At 39.0% G+C, this 25,318-nt stretch overlaps 1 protein-coding gene across 6 annotated transcripts in view; it reads left to right on the forward strand.

The window, feature by feature from the left end:
* The window catches only part of Zfyve9 (zinc finger FYVE-type containing 9), a 144,068-nt gene that overhangs the window by 17,629 nt on the left and 101,121 nt on the right, over window positions 1–25,318 (forward strand). The gene's annotated exons all lie outside the window — the stretch shown is intronic.

Genomic DNA, 25,318 nt, shown 5'->3' on the forward strand with positions numbered 1-25,318 from the left:
CTTGGGTTACGATTTTGTTTTGTATTGAGACAGGGTCTTACTGTGCAGCTCTGGGTATCCTAGAACTTTCTATGTAGACCAAGCTGACCTTGAACTCACAGGTATTTCTCTGCTTCTGCCTTTGCTTACAAGTTTCTGTTCCCCAATTACTTATAATGGAGATTAAATTTTACCACGTGGAACTTTGGGGAGCATGCTTAGACTGTATCCAAACCAGAGTAAGTACTATGCAAGCCCTATGGAGCGGTATTAGGTTGGGCTCTTACTGTCGGGAAAGGCAAACTCATACCAGTAATAATTGTGTTTCTGTGAGATTCAATCACTGGTTGTCATGGTTAGTTGTTGTTGTTATGTTGTTGTCATCATCGTTATTATCTAGACCCAAGCTAGAGTCATCTAGGAAGAGAGATCCTTAATTAAGAAAGTACATCTCTCAGATTGAGAGGTCTGAGGGCATTTTATTGATTAATGATTGATGTGGAAGGGCCCAGCCCACCTTAGGTGGTATGTCCCTGGGCAGGTGGTTGTGGGTTATATAAGAAAGCAGGCTGATAAAGCTATAGGAGCAAGCCAGAAAGTCTTTCTCCATGGTCTCTGCTTTAGGTTCTGCTTCCAGATTCCTGCCCTGACTTCCTTTCATGGTGGAACTGTAAGCTGTAAGGTAAAACAAACTCCTCTCCAAGCAATAGAAACCACACTGAGACACTAGTCCTGAGATAGGGTAGTCAGCCTGCCACCTAATAGCTTGTTGATTCAAGTTTAGTGCTATATTGGGAGCTTGGCAATATTTAGAATTGGGTGTGGTAAATGACCCTTAGTTTTTTCTCTTTCTCCATCTCTATTTATGCCATAGTGACCTATTCATTCATGTCTTCATTATGCTATTTCTGAGGTGGCATATGCCAGTTGAATAATTCTATACATTTGTTGGTTCAGTGACTCTTCTGCAGAAACTAGATGCTTTCTGCTGAGCATAACACAGGAAACAGATTTTCATGCTTTGTGCTCAGTTCTTTAAGGTCATTCAACTGTTTCTTTTTCTTAAAGTGTTTCTCTTTAAACCCCTCTGCCCAGTTGGCTAGTCTACTTGCTATTGTCTATGAATATGTGTGTTCTTATCTCACTTTTCTTTCTACAAAATTTCATAAGCACACACATCATTTAAAGCTCTTTTAGAGAAGTTTTCTTTTCCAGTGTCAAGGTCTTCCTTAAGTTTGGCTATACTGAATCTACTTTTGTCCTCAGTTTGTATTCATATACTAATCTTTAGTTTTTGTTTTGTTTTTCTTTTCCTTGTGTTGATTCTGTAGTGTCTCTAAACAACTGTAGATGTGAGCTGAGGAAGTGCTCCAATAATGGTGTCTGTCAGGGAAGTCTTGGCTGCCTGCTTATGTAGCTTGTGTCTTTTGGTTGTTTTATTTCAGTCTTTAGTATTACTGTTTCTATCTTAGAGTGGGTTGCTACTCAAATGTAAACTTAGCTCATTATGAGAAGTTCTGAACACATGGTGCCCAGTGATCAAGCATTCTTTCTTACTAGGATCCCAGGAGCTGTTGTACTAGTGGCATGGCTTTCCTGTAGAACTCGATCACTTGTATTAGAGTCTACCAAGTCATTACTATTATTTCCCATGTGTATTTGACAACTTAGCTGTGGTTCTCAACCTGTGGTTCTTGACCCTTGGTAAGGGGAGTCAGACAACCTTTCACTGGAATTGCCTAAGACCATTGGAAAACACAGATATTTACAACTCATAACAGTAGCAAAATTACAGTTATGAAGTAGCATCAAAAATAGTTTTATGGCCAGGCAGTGGTGGCGCATGCCTTTAGTCCCAGCACTTGGGAGGTGGATTTCTGAGTTTGAGACCAGCCTGGTCTACAGAGTGACTTCCAGGACAACCAGGGCTACACAGAGAAACCCTGTCTCGAAAAACCAAAAAAAAAAAAAAAAAAAAAGTTTTATGGTTGGGGACATACATAGGGAAAACATGAGGAACTGTATTAAGAAGTCTCAGCAGTAGGAAGGTTGAGATCCAGTGGCTTAGGGACTGTTTATAGGAAAGCCTGGAATTCTGCAGAATTCCAACCAGAGCTGTTTTCCAACCAAAGCTGGTAACCTGTCATGTCACTGTATAGGCCACAGCACTATCCTTTAGTTGCCTTTAGAATCTGAAGAAGTCCACTGATCTTTGTACGGGAATGCAAGCGGTAGCAGTTGGATTTGGAGGGGGAGCACTGGTGTGATTCTGACACTGGACTTCTACAATTTCACTGAAATGATAGAGCCCTGAATAGTGTCACCCCATGTATCTGTGAACTCTATATGCATAGATTAAACCGACTATCCATCGAAAATATTCAGAAAAAAATGTGTCTGCATTGAGCATGTATAGACTTATTTTCTTGCCATTATTCCTAAGACACAGACAGTATCACAGCTCTTTTCATATCATTTATATTGTACTAGGTATTAGAAATGATCTAAAGACAACTTAAGATATATGGGTGGTTTTTTTTTTTTTGTTTGTTTGTTTCTGTTTTTCTTATAAGGACAACATTTAATTGGGGCTGGCTTACAGGTTCAGAGGTTCAGTCCTTAATCATCAAGGCAGGAACATGGCAGTATCCAGATAGACATGGTACAGGAGGAACTGAGAGTTCTACATCTTCATCTGAAGGCTGCTAGCAGAATACTGACTTCCAGGCAGCTAGGATGATTGTTTTAAAGCCCATACCCACAGGGACACACATACTCCAACAGGGCCACACCTTCTAATAGTGCCACTCCCTGGGTTGAGCATATACAAACCATCACATTTCATTCCCTGGCCCCATAGGCTTGTCCAAGCATATGAGTCTATGGGGATCATACCTAAACATAGCATAATAAAAAATATGTTTAGTTCAACTTCCAAAGCCCCATAGTCTATAGCAGTCTCAACAGTGTTAAAAGTCCAAAGTTCAAGGTCTCTTCTGAAATTCATCCAGTCGCTTAACTGTATTCCCCAAAGCAAGACAGGAACCCAGCTGGGCAAACTTCAAACTCTGCATCTTTTCCAACTCTTTCACAGCTGAAACTTGGCTGTCCTGGATCTTGCTCTGTAGATTGACCTTGAACTCAGAGATCTGCATGCCTGTCTCCTGTTATTAAAAGTGTGACCTGTCCCCTGAACCTTTACCCAGCTGATACCCTGTTCTGAAAGATATCTGTACTCCCTCTGAACACCTATGCTCCTGTGTCATCCCCTTTCCCACATCTTGCATTTTTGTCTTTATAACCCCTGTGTTAAAAAGTAAAAATTATGATTTGATAATTAAAAGTGTGTACCATCATGCCTGGGTTTAAGCATTTTTTCATTTAGAACTTGCTCTGTCTCAGGCTAGCCTTGAACTCAGAGATCTGCATGGCTTTATCTCCTGGGATTAAAGGTGTGCACCACCATGTCTGGATCTAAATTTAGCTGGTTAGGATCTTGCCCCAAAGTCCCACTCCCTACTTTGTTATTTCCTTGATCACGGGATTCAGCTCCATTTTACTTCCTGGTGTCCCCTTAATACTCAAACCTTATATTTCATATTTTTCCTTTCTCAGCTTGCTACACTTGTTAAAAATGCTCTTCCTGAGACTTAACAAGAAAACAAAGTCTAGGATGGGTGTTTCTGAGACTTCCTTTGTCAGTGCAATTAATCTCTTTACCTTGGCCTCAGGCAGACTCTTCAGACAAAGGCAAAAAGTAGCCACATTCTTTACCAGAATACCACAAAAACAGTCTTTACTGCACTTACTGAAATTCTTCTCTTCTGAAATCTTTTGGGCCAGATCAGCACAGTTCAAATTACTCTCAGCAACAAAGTCTTCCATCTTCCTACTAGGATGGCCCATTAAGCCCCATTTAAAGCATTCCACTGATTTTCAAATCCAAAGTTCCCAAATCCATATTCTTCCAAACAAAAGCATGGTCAGGCCTATCATAGCAATACCCCAGTCCCTGGTACCAATTTCTGTCTTAGTTAGGGTTTTACTGCTGGGAACAGACACCATGACCTAGGCAACTCTTATAGTTAATTGGGGCTGGCTTACAGGTTCAGAGGTTCAGTCCATAATCATCAAGATGGGAACATGGCAGCATCCAGGCAGGCATGGTGCAGGAGGAGCTGAGAGTTCTACATCTTCATCTAAGGCTGCTAGCAGAATACTCAACAAGATATATGTAAATTATGTACAAATACTATACCATTTTATAGAAGAAATTTGAGTATTAAGAATTGGGCATCCATGGATTTTGTTGTCCCAAAAGAGTTGAAAGACTTGAATACCTCATTATGTGAAAAGTTTTCTCATTATTTTGAATATATTTATCTTTTAGCATGTTGGCCATGGCCGTGCCATTGACATATCACTGAGGTCATGGACAAATGTGTTCTAAGAATATTTCTTCAATAAGGATATATATGAATTAGTGGATCTGATCTGACAACTGGCTCAGGTTCAGGAATTGGCTAGGGGCTACTGGATCTTTACTGGGGCAGTCACCATCAGCCTCTAACTTGTTTTGAGCGTATATATTTAGCAGCACTGTAATTGACTGTCTACCCTTCTCCTAATGACACTGTCCCATTAATTATCTGCACAGGTCCCTGAGGATTTGGCTTATCAGTGTTACCCACCTGTCAGTCATTATGATAAATTCACTTCTACTGTTGCCACCTGGTTGCTATTGCTTCAGTGCCCTCATTCCTATTCTTATCAATGAGCCAGACCCTGGCATCAAGTATTGGAAGAAACCTATCATCTAACTTGTTAGTGATATTATTGCTTCTTTAACTGTGTTCTTGATGGCCTTGGTGAATGGGTATGACTTTCCATAATATATCCACTCTATTAACCTTTTTTTCTCATCCTGTCCTCCACCCTGACATGTCAATTTAGGCATTTCTCTTTTCTCCAGGCTTCTAAGAGCCATCCTAGCCACAAGGTTATACCATCATTTAGGTCTGTGTCACAGTTAATTCCCAAATCTTGAGAGTGTCTCTCCTGCACACCACCCTTTTCCTTCTTAAACTTTACTGCTTCTTTGATTAGTAATATTAAAAAAATAGCCCCACAAATATCCTGCATCCTGCTGGTTTATACTGGCTAGTCTTTGTTGTGTCTTTGGAATATATATTCTCTTTTCTTTTTTTTTCAGGCTCAACATATGCTTCTTAGAGGTAGCATTAACTACTATCATGGCACCCAGAGGTGGAAATGAGAGCAGATCTCAAGGGGAAAACTTAATTACCTTGGAGGAGGATGACTGTTGTGAGAATGCCTTGTCTGGGGAAATATGTAAACAAGTGATGTCAACAAATGTCTACTTCCGTATACAGTCCCAGTGACAAACCAGTTTTATTTGCTAAACCAGTGAGTTTATTTGACTTACTTACAGTACATGAGTGACCCCTAGTCCACCTGATGGTCTCACCCCAGCATGGATGATGACTGTTTGATAGCTGCATAAAGCTGCGTAGCCGCTTTTATACTGTGTACTCTAGTACCTCTTGAGACCATGGGGCAACATACACCTGACTTTAGAATCATATGCATGTTGCTTGGAGGAATAGGAGGGAGTGAATGAACTCTCAGGTGAGGGTTCAGTGACCCCTACCCTCTCCTATACGAAATGTAATCATATGCCTTGGGAAATGCTAACTCATTCCTGTAGGTTTGGAGGGTTCAAAGAATGACTGTCCTCAAGGGTCACCGTCTTAGGTATATCTATTCCATCTTTCAGGCTTCTGGTTTTCTTTTTTTTTGTTTTGTTTTGGTTTTTTTTTGTTTTTTTGTTTTTTGGGTTTTTTTTTTTTTTTTTTTTTTTTTGGTTTTTTTGGTTTTTTTGAGACAGGGTTTCTCTGTGTAGCCCAGGCTGTCCTGGAACTCACTCTGTAGACCAGGCTGGCCTCGAAGTCAGAAATCCGCCTGCCTCTGCCTCCCAAGTGCTGGGATTAAAGCCGTGCACCACCACAGCCCGGCGGCTTCTGGTTTTCTAAGCTAAGGTTTTGACCTTCTCATATTTGTCCATGGTTCACATTTAGTTATTTTTCAAACAATGGTCTTAACTGCCAAGAGTTCACTCTGTTTCACTGTTTTCCCACTGTAGTGATAGGGATCTCTGTGTGCTACCAAACAGTCCTTAGTTTTAAGTCATTTGTTAGTGGCTCTCTCTGGGGAGTCACTGCAACAGAATAGCTAAGCTCTTTCCATTGTTTTTGTAACTCACACTTTTCAGACTTTTCATTCTTTACACTAGTCAGAGAATTCCTTTCTGGGAACATTCTCTGAAGTCATATCTCTGAAAGTGTTATTACTTGGACCACTAGCTTGTGCCAAAGATTGTCCATGCATGTCTCATACCCCACATGGCATGAGGTTCTCATTGCCAGTAGGATTGTAAGTGATCTGTTCCCAAGCCCCATTTTATTTTACCTCCTGTTTTCTCAGTCCTTGTGTGCTATCAACTGTGTCTGTTTCCAGTCTTTTAGGAAGTAGTTACTGAGACAGAATTAGGAATATGACAAGTTTGTGCAGGAGGGGAAGCCTCCAGAGAAAAGGATTCCAGAGGTGGTAGAATTGTCATGGAGAGCTTCAAAGTGTCATGTAGATCTGTTTTCCATTAACCAAGTGAAGCTATGATGGGATAAAAAACTGCCTTGGGGGGGGGTGTATTATAAGAAATGGCCAGTTTTTGGTGCCCATACTGTCAATCAGTCATTGGCTGGGGCCGCCCTGAAAAAGCATGACCTCATCTTGAAAGCAGGGGATCCTGAAGGGAATGCAGCTGGAGGTATGTGACTGTGTATCTAATAGTTATTGGCAAGTTCTTCCATGAAGATTAATATAAGTGACATACCTCCATATATAAGTATTAAGCAGCTGTTAGGTACTAATGTTAGAATGATTGCCTGGCTATGTTTTCCTAAGTTGCTTTTGTATTTAATAACTAAAACTTTTTCTAGATACTCTCATTTTGACATTTTTTTTTTTTTGTGAATATGCTTATCAATATCTGACATGAGTTTTCTACTTGGAACTGAAAGCAGGTATTTCAGATGTGGCCTGGCACATAGTAAGTGCTTAGTGAATGTTGGTTGAAATGAAGTATTCCATTGATCAGCAGCGCACGCGCGCACACACACACACACACACTCTCTCTCTTACACCTTTTTTTCCTTCTAGTGCTTACGGTTGAACCTAGGACCTTTCATATGCCAAGGCAAGCACTTTACCAGTGAGCTTTATTACACCTCTCTTTTTAAGTGTTTTACTCTGAGATCATAGTTCACTAAGTTGCTTGGACTGACTTTGAACTCATTCTGGATAGGCAGGACTTTTATGATCATTTTACTTTGGCCCACTGAATAGCTGGGATTGCTGCTAGTAGGCTCCACTGTTCTACAAAGAATATAAAAGCATGTATCCAAGAGTTAAAATTTATTAAAGTTAATAATTATATTGCTCCATCAGTCAAGGAAAATGGACTCCCTCCACTCTTCCTCAGTTGAGCTTAGTGAAGAGACAATGAAAGCTGTAACTACTAGAATGCTCTGGTGTCACCTGCTTGATTTGTACTTACGTACAAGGAGTTGTACCCACTCTTGGTTTTGCACTTTTGTATACCCTAAGATGGAAATATCAAGGCATTTTTTTAGAGTGTTCTTATTAGACCTGTTAGCAAAAGCAGTTTTCCTAGTGGCCTGTAGGCTGTGCTTTAAGCTGTAATCTAAACTCACCACACTGTATGATGCTTTTTAGTTCACCAAAGATTGTTTTATGAGATTACCAACCTATTTGAAAATTTTTGTAAGTCAACAACTTAGGTTAAACTCTGTTGAATTTGTTTAAACTCTGTTTAAATTTAATTTGATAAATTGAGTTTATCAAAGTGGTCATTTAAAAAAATTAATTTTGCTTCATACATATGGGTATTTTGCCCACATGCATGTATGTACATCACATGGTGTCCTCAGAGGTCAGAAGAAGGCATCAGAGTCCTTGAAACTAGAGTCACAAATTGTTGTGAATTGTCTTATGGATGCTGAGAATTGAACTCAGCTCTTCTGGAAAAGCAGCAAGTGCTTGTAACTGCTGACTGAGCCATCTCTCCAGACAAGTTTGAAAATGTTTTAATAATACCATTTCTTTTGGGGGTGAATCCACAAATGTGTGTGGATGTTCTTGCATGTAGAAGACAGTTGGTTGAATTTAGAGCTCACTGATTGGTTAGGCTGGCTGGCCAGTGAGTACCAAGGATCCTATCCTCTGCTTCTTGGTGCTGCAATTATAGAAGTTGTGCAGCTTTTTATGTTGGGGATTCAAATTCATGCTTACACAGTAGGTACTTTACCCAGTGAACAAAATAATTTAATTTTAATATGGTAATAGAATTCTTAATCCTATACCTTTATTGTTTTTAGTCTGTATAGCTTACTGCTTGCTCATATATATTAACTCTATGTTAATAAACTTTAAAATTACAGTTTTTGAGACGGCAGATAAGGACTGAACCCATGTCTAGTATGTGCTATGCCACTGAGCTGTGGCCCTTGTCCCTCAAATGTAGTTTTAAGGCTTACATTCAATACATTTTACTCAGGACAAATCTTTAAGAAATATATATCAGTTATTTTTTGATATTAAATCCTAAGACTTTTGTTTATTTGTTGAAATAGAGTTTATTTGTGTAGCCTTGGCTGTCCCTGAACTAGCTTTGTAGACCAAGCTGGCCTTGAAATTAACAGAGATTCGACTGCTTCTGCCTCTGAAGTGCTGGATGTGTGCCGCCTTCACCTGGCACTTTTGACTTTCTTGAAACACAAATACTGGGTTGTTTGTTTGTTGTTTATTTTGTTTCATTTTTTGTTTTTGGTTTTGGTTTTTTTTGAGGTAGAGTTTCTCTGTGTAGCCATAGCTGTCTTGGAACTCACTCTGTAGACCAGGCTGGCCTTGAACTTAGAGATCCATCTGCCTCTGCCTCCTCTGCCTCGTGCTGGATTAAAAAGCCTGTACCACCACTACCAAGCTTTTTTGTTTTGTTTTTAATAATTATTTTTGAAACAGGCTTTTATGTAGCTTTGGCTGATCTTGAACTTGCTATGTATCTGAGATTGTCCTTGAACCCTGGATCCATCTACCTCCATATCTCAAGTGCTAGGATTATATACATGTGCCACAATACCCAACTTACAAAAATGTGTCTATGGCTCATTTTAGAAAATAGCAAATGAATTTAGGATTGGGAATATTTTTCTCAGGTTCTTGGAAGAAGTTCGAAATTATTTTTTGTATTGTCCCAGTGCATTTTGTCATCTCTTATTAGCATAGAGTGTTTTCTGTGTGAAATCTGGGACTAGTTCAGCAGTGAGAATGAGGATGGGTCATTTACATTTAATATAGTCCTTATTTAAGGAAAATTTAAAATCTGTCATAAATCCAGTGTGAAAAATAATGACAAAGTAAGTTTGTATTGCAGATTAGAGTCTTCAGTAGCAAATTCTAGACCAAATGTCAACATTCTTTTATGTTGACATTTTGTTGTATTAAGTATTGTAGAAAATAGTGCGTAGTTTGCCTAATTTGACCCCTCAATAAAGTCCTCCCTCTCATCTGCTACTCTCTTCCCTACTGTTTCTTGTCCTTGCAGTTTCTTCTGTTGGAGTTCTCTTTCCCAGATATTCACAGGGTTTCCTGACATTCATATCTTGAGACAAACATTATTCTTACCTGATTGCTAAATGTCACCTGGCTACCCATCTAAAATTTTAACTCCCAACCTCCTTTCTTTTTCTCTGTAGAACAGCATGGGAAATATTTTATATACTCATCTGTTTTTGTTGTTTTTTTCTTTTTTCTTTTTTAAAAACTGGATATTTTATGTATTTACATTTCAGATATCATCCCCTTTACTCATTTCCCTCCCCTTAGAAACCCCCTATCCCATCCCCCCTCCTCCTTTTTGCTTTTATACCATTTTAATTACATGCAAGTATTAAGGTTAGTTCTAGGTTAAAGAACTAGCAATACAATAGATGCAGATAGTCAAGGAACAAGCAAGACAATAAATACAGATAGTCAAAGAACAAGCAAGGCAATAAACAAAGGCCCACGATCACTCCCATGATCACTGTTTCTAAGGATTTATCAGGATGACCAAAATATCTGAGCCTACTTCCCTGTCCTAGCCCAAAGTCATTTCATGCCTAAAGCCTACTTTTTTGTTCTAGCCTAAGATTTAGATTTCTGCCTGAAATTATTTCTTTGTTTTAACTTAAAATTTAGATTCCTGCCTGAAATTACTTTGCTCTAGCCTAATGTCAGATTCCTGCCTAAAACCCATTTTCTTGTCCTTGGCCAGTGTCAGATTCCTGCCAAGCAACCCCAAAAGCTTTCTACATTTCCCTCTTTTTTATTTTATATACAAGACTGAGCCTGTCTTAGGTCATTCTGACAAGAATGCCTTCCTTATCTGTCATGGAATATGCATTATCAAAAAGCAATGCACTTATGTCTTAGGTTGGTAAGGCTCTGTGCAGAATCTTACCTGTCCTTGGCTTGCCAGCCTGTTAAATTAATAACTCTATCTGGGGTTCATACTCATCTGTTTATTTTCCATTTTCTTCCATTAAATTACCCTCACAAGGGTAATTGTTTTGCCTATTTACTTGACATTTTATTTCCAGTACTTAGATTTATGCTTATAATGCATAAATACCCAAGCATTGGGTTCATGGATAGGTATATAAATTACATTATGTAGAGGGTTTTACCATAATTATTTTATGAGAGTCAACTAAAAGCTTGTTATTCTAAAGTATATGTGCCCTGGCACCCTGAGAAACCCTTATACTATTTTTTAATGGGTTTGCCAACCAGAAAAAGCCCATTTTTTATTGTTGTTAATGGTAGAAGAATCTTGCTTTTTCTTTCACTGCTGATAATCCATCCCAGGGCATGTAGTCTACCTCTGAGCTATATCCTCAGCCCTACAAAAAAATTGATAATATATATAGAAACAGACAAGAATTAATGATGGGTATCTGTATGTGTACCTTTTCATGTGTGCAGGTATGTATGCACATGTGTGTGAAAGCCAGAAGACAGTTTCAGCTGCTACCTGTGGTGTGTGTACATGTGTGTGTGTACGAGTGTGTGTGTGTGTGTGTGTGTGTGTATTTATGTCTAGGCCTAGATGATTTGAGGATAAAGTGAAATGTTTAATTTGGAAAAAGGATGTATGAGATACTGTGAGGTTTTGGGGGATAAACTAGGTTTAGGGGGAATAATTAAAGCTATAGCAGATGAGGCCATCTAATGAGAAGATGAAGAGTGCAGAAAGTCTATGAGAGAACATGAGACTGTATAAAGAGTGGCGCAGACCTGTCAGCTACATGAGGTTGAGGCAGAAGACTTGTGTATCAGTTTCATTGCTGTGAAGAGCCAACATAGCCAAAGCAGTTCTTATAAGAGAAAGCATTTAATTGGATGCTTGCTTAACAGTTGCAGAGGTTTAGTCCGTTATCATCATGGCAGGGAGCATGACAGATACTCATGGCACACTGAAGCAGTAGCTGAGAGCTACATCCTTATCCACAGGCTGAAGTGAGTGTAACTGGGCCTGGCATGGGTTTTTGAAACCTGAACCCCCATCCCCAGTAACACACTTCCTCAAACAAGGCCACACCTATTCCAACAAGGCCATACCTCCTAGTCCTTCTCAAATAGTGCCTACAAATATATGAGCCTATGGGGAGCATTTTTACTTAGATCACCAGATCGTAAGTTCAAGATCTGCCTGGGCAACTTGGTTAAACCATTCCTCAAGAGTGAAAAAGGAGGCTGGGATTGTAGTGCAGTGATGGAGCCCTTGTTCTAGATTCAGTCCTCAGCTGAGAGGTGGGGAGGGAGGGAGACAGATAAGTAATCAAGTTTTGTAGAAACAAAGGAGAATTTTAGAAAGGAGTGGTCAGTTATGTTGGTATATACTATGTAGATCTGATTGATGAGCTTTTTAAAGTGTCTGTTAGACCTGAGAGCACAGGTGCATGCCTAGGATCTTATTGGTAGGGAGGCTGAAACAGGATTGTCATAAGTAAAGGCCATCCTGAGCTTCATGGCAAATACCAGGCCAGTGGGGCTACATAGCAAGATTTCATCTCAAAAATCAAACAGACCAGCAAATTTTTAAAGAAGAAGTTTGTCTTGAAAAACAAAAAACAAAAAGAGAACAGAAAAATTTTGTTAGATTCGGCATTTGGAAAGTATTGACAAGTTTGGCTGGAACAGTTCTAATAGATTGGAAATAAGAATGTGGATCAGGCCGGGAGGTGGTGGCACACGCCTTTAATCCCAGCACTTGGGAGGCAGAGGCAGGCGGATTTCTGAGTTTGAGGCCAGCCTGGTCTACAGAGTGAGTTCCAGGACAGCCAGGGCTACACAGAGAAACCCTATCTCGAAAAAAAAAAAAACAAAAAAAAACAAAAAACAAAAACAAAACAAAAAAAAAAAGAATGTGGATCAGTAAAAATGTTTTTATTTTAATTTTATTGTTTTTGATTAAAAATAATTGCATGTGGGTACGCATGAGGGGCGAAGGGCGCATAACACATGTGTGCAGGTGCCTGAGGAGGCCAGAAGAAAAAGCCAGAGTTATAGGTAATTGGTGAGCCATATGACATGGGTGCAGGGAAACAAATTCAGGTCCTCTGAGAAGCAGCAAGTGCTCTTAACTACTGAGTCATTTATCCAACCCCAGTAAAAAAAAAATAATTTTACATGCTTGGTTTAAAAAAAATTAAAAAGACAGCAACTAGAAATATGAAGTTGAAGTAAGTATTTGAATGTTTATTATCAAAAGATAACATGAGGGGCTGGAGAGATGGCTTAGTGGTTAAGAGCACTGACAGCTCTTCCAGAGGTCCTGAGTTCAATTCCCAACAACCACATGGTCACTCCCAACCATCTGTAATGGGATCTGATGCCCTCTTCTGGTGTTTTTGAAGACAGCTACAGTGTACTCATATACATAAAATAAATAATTCTTTAAAAAGAAAAGATCACATGATTGCAAATCTCTAAAGGAAGATGTTGAAGACAGGAGTGCCAAGTATGCAGTGCATGCCGGAAAGAAGATTGTTTCAGAATTGTTAATCTATGTATTGGAAGATGTAGTAATGAGTTAGGAATACATGGGATATATTTTTCTTATAACTTATTAGAACAGCACCCACCAATAAATAGAGCATACAAACTCAATTTTAGAAGTTTTTTGGAATTTGTAGTCTCTACTTTGGTTAGATGAGGGAATTAAGACTTGTGCTTTAGTGCTTTTTACTTTTTTAGTTATTAACTTTAGTTATATAAAATGATGTTAAACGCGTTAATTACTTGATTTTCTGTTTTTTTCAGGATCAGACTTTCATTGCATATATTCTGTTTTGATACAATAGCATCCAGTTTTTAAGATATTCCAATTGCATATTTGCATGCTGAATTAAATACTGTATCTCTGAGCACCCATTATTATGGACTATATTATATTGTCCCTTCTATTGGGGAGACAAATATACATATTTTTTTTTCAAAGCTTTCTATAACTTTCTTGTTTTCAAAGCTTTTACTATAGCTCTTGAGCATGCATAATAGATGATTATTAAATAAATGTCTGAGTAGACACATAGCTGGTTTAATTAATAAACTACATGAGATTTTCTCTCTAGGGGAAGGTGTAATGTTGCTCTCAATGAATTTCATTGATATCTGACTTAATTTGAGGTAATCCTCCTTCCTTAGCACTAAGATATAGGCATGGATAGTTTTAAAAGAAATAATTCATACAAACCAGTGCTTTCCTCGCCAGTTACAGGTAGTATTTGAGTCTGACAATTGATCAGAAAATATTTTTTAATTTTTGAAAATTGTGACTATCACTTGTGTCTTAGTTAAGGTTTTCATTGCTGAGAAAAGACAACATGGTCAAGGCAACTCTTATAAGGAAAACATTTAACTGGGGCTGGCTTACGGGTTCAGAGGTTCAGTCCATTATCATCATGGCAAGAAGCATGACAGCATCTGGGCAGACACAGAGAAAAAGACAAGTATTCTATATCTTGATCCAAAGGCAGTCAGAAGAAGACTGGCTTCTCAAAGCCCAAGCCAAAGTGACACACTTCTTCCAACAAGGCCACACCTCCTAATAGTGCCACTCTGTGGGCCAAGCATACTCAAACCACCACAACTTGTTATATGGTTAAGTGCTTTGTGTCCTTTCATTGCTATTTCAATGTTTTTAATAAGAGCTTATCACATTTTTTATCCTTATAAAAATAGTTTTTGAAAAATTAGGGGTGGAGGACATAGTGATGTTATGTTATAAATCCATACAACTGTCAAGTGTCACATTACCCTTGGGAATATGTACATTTTGAGCTAGCAGCTTTAAGTCAGCCCGTTTTGTGGTTCCATTTGTATTTCTGGCATTTCTTTTTTTCTTTTCTTTTTTTTTTTCTTTTTTCTTTTTTTTTTTTTACACTTTATCTGCATTTATTTTATACTGAATTTATTCCAGTGCCATGAGTTTTTGGGATATCTTTTTCTTCTCTGCAACCTCCTCTTCAGGCTTTGGAACAATCTATTCCTTCTCAGTGAGGATCATCTCAATGTGGCAGGGGGAGCTCATGTGTGGGTTAATCCGGCCATGAGCTCTGTAGGTTCGTCGGCGCATCTTAGGTGCCTTGTTCACCTGGATGTGTTCAATGACTAGAGAATTGACGTCATTGAACCCTTAAGTTCAGCATTACTCTCTGCATTTTTTAGCATGTGCAGCAAAAATTCAGCACTCTATTTCTGGCCACGGTCCCTGTGTCCAGCCCTACTGTTTGGCCTGGGCTCACCTACCAACTCCACCATTATACCAATGGAATGGCACACATTGCTTCTTTAAAGTGACATCCTTCAGATACTTGGTAGCTTTGCCGATTTGCATACCCTTGATGGCCTGGGCAGTTTCCCAGGTGTTCTTAAAGTGAACACGAAGGTTTGAACCTCGATTTGCATGATTTTGTGGGGTTTTCTGGATCAAGAGAATAGCTAACCATCTTTACAGGTCACCTCTGGCCACTTACAGGAAGAGCTGGCATTTCTTTAATGACAAGTAATGATGTTTCCTTGGAATGGTGTTCTTATTATAGTTTGGTAAGAATGGTGTCAGCAAAAATGTTACTTTTGTATAAGTATTATTTGTAGTATTTTAAAAATACCATTAGTCCAGTCAGCATGACATTTTTGTGACTTACTATTTAAAATGCTTTAAGGAAAATAGTTACAAAGTCCAATTTGGGGGAATAGGACTAGGAGTTTGAATCATGCATTTAACACATTAGTGTAAAACTAACTTCTTTTTTGACTGTCCAGGATGATTATTATGGGAACTAGCTTCTAAATACATACATTTTTTATGCACTGTTAGTTTTCTTGAAACAAGGTTTCACTATATAGTCCTGGTTGGCCTGGACTCAACGCCTGTAAACCAGGGTGGCCTTAAATCAGCAGCAGTCCTCCTACCTTATCCTCCATGGCTGGGATTATAGGTATGCACAACAAAACCTGATGGCTCAGTGCATCTTACTGTGAAGACCTGAGTTCAACTCCTGTCTTTGCTAGAGTTTATATAATTATGATGAAGCACCATGACCAAAAGCAATTTGGGGAGGAAGGGTTTTTAGTCTGTACTTTCCTCTAGTGCAGTGGTTTTCAACCTCCCTAATGCTGTGACCCGTTAATACAGTTCCTCATGTTGTGGTGACACCCCCCCCCCAACCACCATAAAATTATTTTGTTGCTACTTTATAATTTTGCTACTGTTAATGAATTGTAATGTGATATGTGACCCCCAAAAGGGTTTGGACCCACAGGCTGAGAACCACTCCTCTAAAACTTCACAAGCTGGGCCTCCATTGTCTACACTGCTCCATCATTCGTATCTTTCAAGCTCTCACAGAACAGCTTGCTGGGCTCTGAGTACTTACATGCTTTTCTAGCCCAAAGTTTGAAATGCCTTCCACAATCTTCCTCAAAATGACATGGTGAGGTCTGTCACAGCAATACCTCATGGTCATGGTAATAATCTCTGTCTTAGATAGGAATTCTGTAGTTGTGATGAAATACCATGACCAAAAGCAGTTTGGGGAGGAAAGGAGAATTGTTTTTGTTTTTGTTTTTCACTTACTCTATCATATCACAGTTCATCATTGAAGGAAGTCTGGGCAGGAACTCAAGGTTCCTGAAGGCAGAAACTGAAGCAGAAGCAATGGAAGATGCTGCTTACTGGCTTACTTTCTGTCTCCTCCTCCTGAGTGCTGGGATTAAAGGCATATGTCACCATGCGAGACTCAATCACAAATTCTTATGCTGATATAATTATAGGTACTTAGTATAGATGTTTTGATGATATTAAAAATAAAACTGTGACCCTATTAAATGGTAAGGAATGTCTAACATTCTGTTGCTTAGATCTTCTAGAGTATTCATGCTTGATTAATGAACCAAACAAACAAAATATGTTGCAAAACAAATGCAATACTACTTGTTGAGTTGGTAGTTTTAATATAAAGCTGTGCTAAGTACTTTAAATCCTTCTTTAAAAAGAAATTATGGAAACACACCCTGCACAATAAACAAATAATATAAAATATTGTGGTATAACTCTAATCAAGCAAGTGAAAGATCTGTATGTCAAGAACTTCAAGTCCCCGAAGAAAGAAATTGAAACGTATCAGAAGATGGAAAAATCTTCTATGTTCATGGATAAGTAGGATTAACATAGTGAAAATGGCCATGGTACCAAAAGCAGTCTACAGATTTAGTGCAACCCCCATCAAAATTCCAACACAGTTTTTATAGACCTTGAAAGAGCAATTCTCAACTTCATATGGAAAAACAAACAAACAAACAAACAAAAAACAGGATAACTAAAACAATTCTGAACAATAAAAGAACTTCTGGAGAAATCACCATCCCTAACCTCAAACTACTACAGAGCAATTAGTGATAAAAACTGAATGATATTGGTATATAAACAGGCAGGTTGATCAATGGAATCAAATCGAAGACCCAGAAGTAAGCCCACCCACCTATGGACACTTGATTTTTGACAAAGAAACCAAAACCATACAATAGAAAAAAAAGAAAGCATCTTCAACAAATGGTGCTGGTCTAACTGAATGTCTGCATGAAGAAGAATGCAAATTAGATCCAAATTTATCACCTGCACAAAACTCAAGGACCTAAACATAAAACTGGATACACTAAATCTAATAGAAGAGAAAGTGGGAAATATCCTTGAACGCACTGGTACAGGAAACAATTTCCTGAACAGAACACCAATGGCTCAGGCTCTAAGACCAACAATTGATAAATGGGACCTCATGAAACTGAAAAGCTTCTGTACGGCAAAGGACACTTAATAGGACAAAACAGGAGCCAACAGATTGGGAAAAGATCTTCACTAAGCCTACATCCGACAGAGGGCTAATATCCAAATATATAAAGAACTAAAGAAGTTAGACTCCTACAAACCAAATAACCCAATTTAAAAAAATGGGCTACCAAGCTAAACACAGAATTGTCAACAGGAAACTCAAATGGCTGAGAACCATTTAAAGAAATGCTCAGCATCCTTAGTCATTAGGGAAATGCAAATCAGAATGACCCTGAGATTCCACCTCACACCAGTCAGAACGGCTAAGATCAAAAATTCAAGCAACAGCAGATGCTGGTGAGGATATTGAGCAAGGGGAACACTCCTCTATTGCTGGTGGTACTGCAAATTTGTATACCCACTCTGGAAATAAATCTAGTGGTTTCTCAGAAATTTGGAAATAGTTGTTCCTGAAGACCCAGCTATATTACTCCTGGGCATATACCCAAAAGATGCTCCACCATATCATAAAGGACATGTGCTCTACTATGTTCATAGCAGCTTTATTTATAATAGCTAGACTCTGGAAACAACCCAGATGTCTCTTAACTGAATGGATACAGAAAATGTGGTTCATTTACACAATAGAATACTACACAGCTGTTAAAAATAAGGACATCATGAGTTTTGCAGGCAAATGGATGGAACTGAAAATATCATCCTGAGTGAGTTAACCTAGACCCAAAAGACATGCATGGTATTTACTCACTGATAAGTGGATATTAGCCATAAAGTACAGAATACCCATGATACACCCCACAGACCCAAAGAAATTAAACAAAGAAGACCTAACCGAGGATGTTGAATCACACTTAGAATGGGGAAAATAGTCATAGGAGGCAGAGGGAGGGAGGAAAGTGGGTGGAAGTCAGGGAGGAGAAGGGGAATCAGGGTCAGGATCAGATATGGAGAGAGACAGGAGAGAGACCCAGAGGGCTAGGAGAATGAATGCAATCTTCAGCTGTCAAGGGGTGGAGTGGTGTAGGGGGGGATCTTTAGGAAATCCCAGAGACCCCAGATAGGGGAGTCTACCAGGAATCAATGTGTGTGACCTTATCTGAGATGCCTAACAATGGAGACATGGAACCTGAAGAGGCCACCTCCTGTAGCAAAGGCAAGACCCCTAGTGGAGGAATAAGGACACCAACCCACCCACAGAACTTGCAACCTAAAATTTGTCCTGTCTAAAAGAAATGCAGGGACAAAGATGGGATGGAGATTGAAGGAATGGCTAACCAGTAACCAGCCCAACTTGAAGCCTATCCCATGGGCAAGCACTAATCCCTGCCATTATTAATGATACTCTGTTATACTTGCAGACAGGAGCCTAGTATAAGCGTCCTCTGAGAGGCTTTATCAAGTAGCTGACCAAAATAGATGCAGATACCCACAGCCAAACATTGGACAGAAGTCAGGGACTCTTATGGAAGAGTTGAGGAAAAGATTGAAGGCCCCAAAGGGGGTGGGAACCCCACAGTCAATTAACCTGGACCTCTGGGAGCTCTCAGAAACTGAGCCACCAACCAAAGAACACATATGGGCTGAAATGAGGCTCTCAGCACATATGCAGCAGGTGTGCAGTTCAGTCTCCATGTGGGTCCCCCATCAACTGGAGTGGAGATTCTCCCTAAAACTGTAGCCTGTCTGTGGTATCCATTCCCCAACAGGGCTGCCTTGTCTGGCCTCATTGGGAGAAGATGTGCCTGATCTGGCAGAGACTTGATGGGCCAGGTTGGGGCCCCTACTGGAGGAGAAGGGGGATGGGGGTGGGGGGAATATCTCAGGGGGGAGACTAAGAGGACACAGCACTTGGGAAATAAATAAATAAATAAATAAATAAATAAATAAATAAATAAATAATAGGAGCTGGAGAAATGGCTCTCTGGTAAAGAGCTGATATCTCACTTGAAGAGGATCTTAATTTGGTTCCCAGCTTTCATGTTCAGGTAACTCACAACCACCTATAATTCTAGCTCCATGGAGACCTGACTATTCTGGCTTCTGAAGGCACCTTCACTTACTTGTGTAATATATATATATATTTATATATTTACTGGAAAATAGATTTTTAAAAGCTTAGTTTATCAGTTAATCTCACATTTTATAAATATTTTTAAAATACATACTTTCCTTAAAATAATAGTTTTTTTTGTTTTGTTTTGTTTTAACTATTAAAATGAATTTATTTTGGGCCTGGCAAGATAGCTCAGTGTTTAACAGCACTTGTTCTTGCAAAAGACCTGTGTTCCAGTCTCACAACTACATGAGGGTTCACATGAGGGCTCACCTACATCAGGGCTTATCTGTAACTCAATTCCTTGGGATACTATGCTCTCTCTGACTGCTGTGGGCACAAGGCACACATGTGAATCACATAGATACATTTAGGCAAAACACAGAATCTCTAAAACATGAATTTATTGATTGTGAGAGGACCATTTGCTACTTTTTTCATCCTATAATGGAAGATTAATTGAAATGGTTTATATAGTAGGCTGATGGATATAGCATAACAAGCATATTACTATCAAGTAGGTTGAAATTTATAGCTTTAATTCTTGTTTCCAGAATAACTTTCTTAAGATATGTATATAACATAAAATTTGCCTCTTTGGAAGTGTACAGTTTAACAATTTTTATTATATTACAGAGTTATTCAGTGATCACTACTACAGTTTCTAAGTTTAGAGCAACTTCATCCCTGGAAGAAACTTTGTATTCACTGACAGGTTATTGGACCTTTTTCATTATTGCTTTTCAGTTTCTAATTCTTCTGTAGTTTCTCTGTGTAATTGTCTATCTTGTATGTTTCATGTTGATGGATCTAGCACCTGTTTTTTTTTTGTTTGTTTTTTGTTTTCTCTTTCCCTTCTCTTTCTCATTCCTTTTTCCTTTCCCCCTTCCACTAAGACAGGGTCTTATTGTATAGCCCAGCTGGCTTTGAACTCAGCATCTTCCTGCTGCTGCTATAATGGGATTTCTAGACGTGTACCACCACACCAAGACACCTAGCTTCACATGCTATTCTTATTTTTTCTTTACAATTTATTTTATTTTTAGTTATGTATATTTGTATGTGTGTATGTATGGGTTTGTGTGTATGTGTGCAGGTACCTGTGCAGGCCAGAAAGTTTGACCCATGGTGCTAGAGTTAACCGGTGTTTGTGAGCTGCCATGTAGTTGCTAGAAATGGAAGTTTATCAGTCTGCATACAGGAGGCTATCCGTGGAAACTTCTGGCCTGGTCTGGTGAGATGGTTCAAGGGGAGGGGAAGAGCGTGAGCAGGGAGGGGAAGTGCCTCCACTGCTGCTGCTGCAGCTGCTATTGCTCTGAGATGCTGCACTGACTGCTGAGCTGAGTGAGCAAAGCCAAGCTTAGCCAGCTGGGCGGTAGGCTGCGGCTGTGGGAGGGAGGTGTTGGGGGGTGGCTGGTTAGCAATCAGAGTACAGGGGAGCTTCTGGTGATGAATGCTTTGGGAGAGCGTTCTCTTCCCAGGCAGTGTTACAGCTTTATAACAGATGCTCTCAGATGACAGAGTAATTCTCTCACACCTTATTTCTTCTGCATAGGATTCTTATATACAGTTATGGGGTGAGTTGGGTCTGACAGCAGGTGCTTCCTATTGGCTTGGCCTGAGATGCCTCATCAACATGAGGGACTTGTGGGTACTGCCCCTATGTGACTGGTGAGTACAATCTCTCTGTGGGGACTGTGGCTCCGTGACAGGGGCCTGGAGTCGGGAGCAGGTGAAGCTCCAACTGTCCCTTCTGGGTCTCCAGGTCTTGAAGCCCTAGCTTGATCTTACCAGGCTTCCTCTTATGGTCCACTGCTCCACAGAAATTGGGTGCTTTGTAAAAGTAATATGCACTCTTAATTACTGAGTCATCTCTCTAGTACCTAACATGCTGTTTCAAGATTTATTTATATTGTAACATGTATGATTTTATTTTTTATCAGAAAATGATATGCAGTTATACTACATTTTATTCGTTGCTTAGTTAATAGACATTGTGATTTTTTTTCATTTTAGAATTATTTGAGTAATGCTGCTTAAAGTTTTTTTAAAGGCAGAGTCTTGTGTAGCCTACTTAAACTTGCTACCTGAAACTTGCTAGGTAGTAGAGGATGACTTTGAAGCTCTGATCCTCCTGCCTCCACCTCAGAAGTACTAAAATTACAGGCAACATGCATCACCATGCGCAACTTTTGAGTATGTATGCTTATGTGGAACTATTTCTTGGATATTTACTGAGAAGTAGAATTATTTGGTCAGATGGTAACTGTATATTTGCCATGTTTGCTGTGTTTGTGCTGCTAGGAGTCATACCCAGGGCCTGTGCATTCCAGACATCTGCTTTCCCATTGAACTGTACTTCTGGTTCTATGCTCTCCTTTGAAGGAACTGCCAGACTTTCTTACAAACATTTGCACCATTTTTTATTCCTCAGTGAGAATGTATATCAGCAGTCTAGGAGGATTCCAGTTTCCTCAGATCCTCACTGCCCTCATCTTTCTTTGCTCAGCCCTACAAAACTGGGTATTTCAGCTAGCTGGTCTTCTCTATAAGCTGGAATCCCAAAGAAGCAGACTCCAGTGGATGTGCTGGCAAAGTGAGTCAAGTGGGTGAGGAACAAACTAGTGAGCGCTTCCTCCACTGATCCATAAGCTCTCAGCAGAAGGTATGGCCCAGATTAAAGATGTGCGTCAAGATCTGGATTAAAGGCATGTGTCATTTCATTTCGGGATTCAGAGCAACAGCTTGTATCTTTCAACCTCAAGATCTGGATCATATTTGTGTTGTACATTTCTGGAGTTCATTCCAGATATAGTCAAGTTGACAACTGAGACTAGCCATCACAGGCTCACCTGGCTAGCCATCATGTTTAGGAAATTATTGCTTAATTCTAAGTCATAAAAATTTGTCTCGCATTTCCTTTTAAGAGCTTTAGGTCTTACATTTAGATATATAATCAATTTTGAGTTTATATTTTTAATCAAATGTGAGGTACAACTTGATGTGAAAATCCTCTTGGATATCCCAGTACTATTTTTTCTCATCAAATTGTTCTAGTGCCTGTAGTGGTTGAATGAGAAATGTCTTGGGCATGTGAACAATTTGTGCTGCTGTTTGGGGAGGCATAAGATGCATGGCTTTGCTAGATCAAGTATTTTAGAGGATGAGCTTTGAGAACTTAAGGCCTGACTCTGTTCCTAGTTCAGTGTCTCTGTTGGATGCTCACAGTTCAAGACATGTCTCAGCATCCATTTCCTGCACTGTACCTGATGCTTGCTGTCATACTTCCCACCATGACAGATTCTTTTAAATATATGTAATTTATTTTTTAGATTTATTTTACACATGTGTGTATTTGCTCCATGTATGCATGTGCAGCATGTGGGTACCTGGTATCAGAGGCCATCAGAGACCCTGGAACTGGAGTTATGGGTGGTTGTCAATCACTGTGTGGGTGCTGAGAATTGAACCTGGGTCCTCTATAGGAGCAACAGGTGCTTGTAACCACTGATCCATCTCTTGAGCCTGCCAAGACCGATTCTTATCTTTCTGGAACCATATGCCAAATAAACTTCCTTCTGCAAGTTGCCTCAGTCACGGTGCCTTATTACCATGACAGAAGAACAGTTAATATAGTAGTACCCTTGTTGAAAAATCAGTTGACCAGAAAAATTTGGTACCTGAACTCTCAATTATTTTCCGTTAATCTGTTTTCCTTTTGAATTTATGGCAGAGAGGCACATTGTCTAAATTAAACCAATTTTGTAGTAAGTTTGTTAATTAGGCCGTGTGAGCCCCTCAACTTTATTTGACATTTATGGTATGATTTTGGTTAATACTTCTATGTGAATTCTTTACATCTTCATGTTTTATAAGATATATTTTGGATTATTCTGACTGTTGACAACACAGAGTACCTGGGATTTGGATAAGGTTTATATTGAATCTGTAGTTCAGTTTGGGAATTATTTGAACTTATGGACATGGGTTTCAACTCATAGCAGTCTTCCCATTTAGATCATCTTTGACTCCTTTCCATGAAGCTTTATAGTTTTCCATTTATGAATACTGTACTCTCATTAAATGTCCTTTTGATGCTGTTGTAAATATATATAAAGCTTTTTTCTTAATTTCATTTCTGGATTGCTCATTAGTAATGTACAGAAATATGGTTGACTTTGTATATTCCTCTTGAATCTTTCATCCTTGTTGAATTTAGTACTTCTGTTTTTGTGGATGCATAAGGGTTTTCTGCATTCAAGTTCCTATCTCTTGGAAGTAGAGATAGTTTTACTTTTTTCCAGTCTGAATATGTTTTATTTCTCCTTTGTAATCATCTGTGTATCTGTTTTGAACAGAAGAAGCCAAAATGAATTTGTTGACTCTTCCTGCTGTTAGCAGGAAAGCATTAAGCATGTCACCAAAAGTGTGATCTAAGTCATAGGTTTGTTGTTAACAGCTTTTTTTCAGATTGTATTTATTTATGTGTATGTATGCATGCATATATACCACAGCACACATGGAGGTTAGAGAACAACTTGCAGTAGTCTCCTTTTACCATGTGGTCTCAGAGTTTGAACTCAGATTATCAGGTTTGGCTTCATGTGTCTTGCCAGCTGATCCATCTCATCAGACTCAGATTATCTATTTCTACTTGAGTCAGTTTTGAAGTTTATGTATTTCTAAGAATTTATTCATTTTACCTAGGTTCAATTATTTTTACTTCCATAAGGTTAATGATGATGTTCCTACTTTTTTTTTTTTTTTTTTTTGGTTTTTCCGAGACAGGGTTTCTCTATGTAGTCCTGGCTGTCCTGGAACTCACTCTGTAGACCAGGCTGGCCTCGAACTCAGAAATCCACCTGCCTCTGCCTCCCAAGTGCTGGGATTAAAGGCGTGCGCCACCACCAACTGGCGATATTCCTACTTTTACTTCTAATTTAATTAACTTGAGTCTTCTCTCTTTCTTATCAGTCTTAGTAAAGGCTTCCCCCTTTTAAAAATCCTTTAAATTTTGGTTCTTAATTTTCTTGTATTTTTCTATTTTATTTATTTTAATATTTATTAGTACATTATGTTTGCTTTGGTTTAGCTTCTTCGCCTTAATTTTTAAGGTAGAATAAATTAATATTTGAAGTCTTTTAAAACTGTAAGTAAACCACATGTGGTGCATGCCTGTAATTTCAGCATTTCATAGGCTCAGGCAGGAGTATTATGAGTTTGAGGCCAACCTAGGTTGGTCTGCATAGTAAAACTGTTTCACCTGCCCCTTCCCTGCCAGTATATTTTTAGCTATACTTTTTTTTAAAGTACAGCTTTGGGTGTACCCTATAAGTTTTAGGATTACTGCATTTGTTTGTTTGTATGCATATGTTTGTTTGTTTGTTTGTTTGTTCGTACATACACAGGCATGCTTGCAGTTAGTTAGGTTATTCAAGACAGTTTGTGTAACCCTGGCTGTCTTGGAATTGACTCTGTAAATCAAGCTGGCCTCCAAATCAGAGAGCCACCTGCCTCTTTTTACAAGTGCTGGAATTAAGGATATGTGCCACCACCACCCAGCCATAAATAAATTTTCAGTGCTTACTATTTTTTTTAAATATGCATTGATATTTTCCTTACATGTATGTCTTTGTGAGGGTATTAGATCCCCTGCAACTGGAGTTACAGACAAATGTGAGCCATCATGTAGGTGCTGGGAATTGAACCTGAGTCCTCTGGAAGAGAAACTAGTGTTCTACTGGGCCACCTCTCTAGCCCCTGCATTTGTACTTTCATTGTTATCAAAGTCT

Source organism: Arvicanthis niloticus, chromosome 5 (assembly GCF_011762505.2).
Source record: "Arvicanthis niloticus isolate mArvNil1 chromosome 5, mArvNil1.pat.X, whole genome shotgun sequence".
Taxonomy (NCBI): domain Eukaryota; kingdom Metazoa; phylum Chordata; class Mammalia; order Rodentia; family Muridae; genus Arvicanthis; species Arvicanthis niloticus.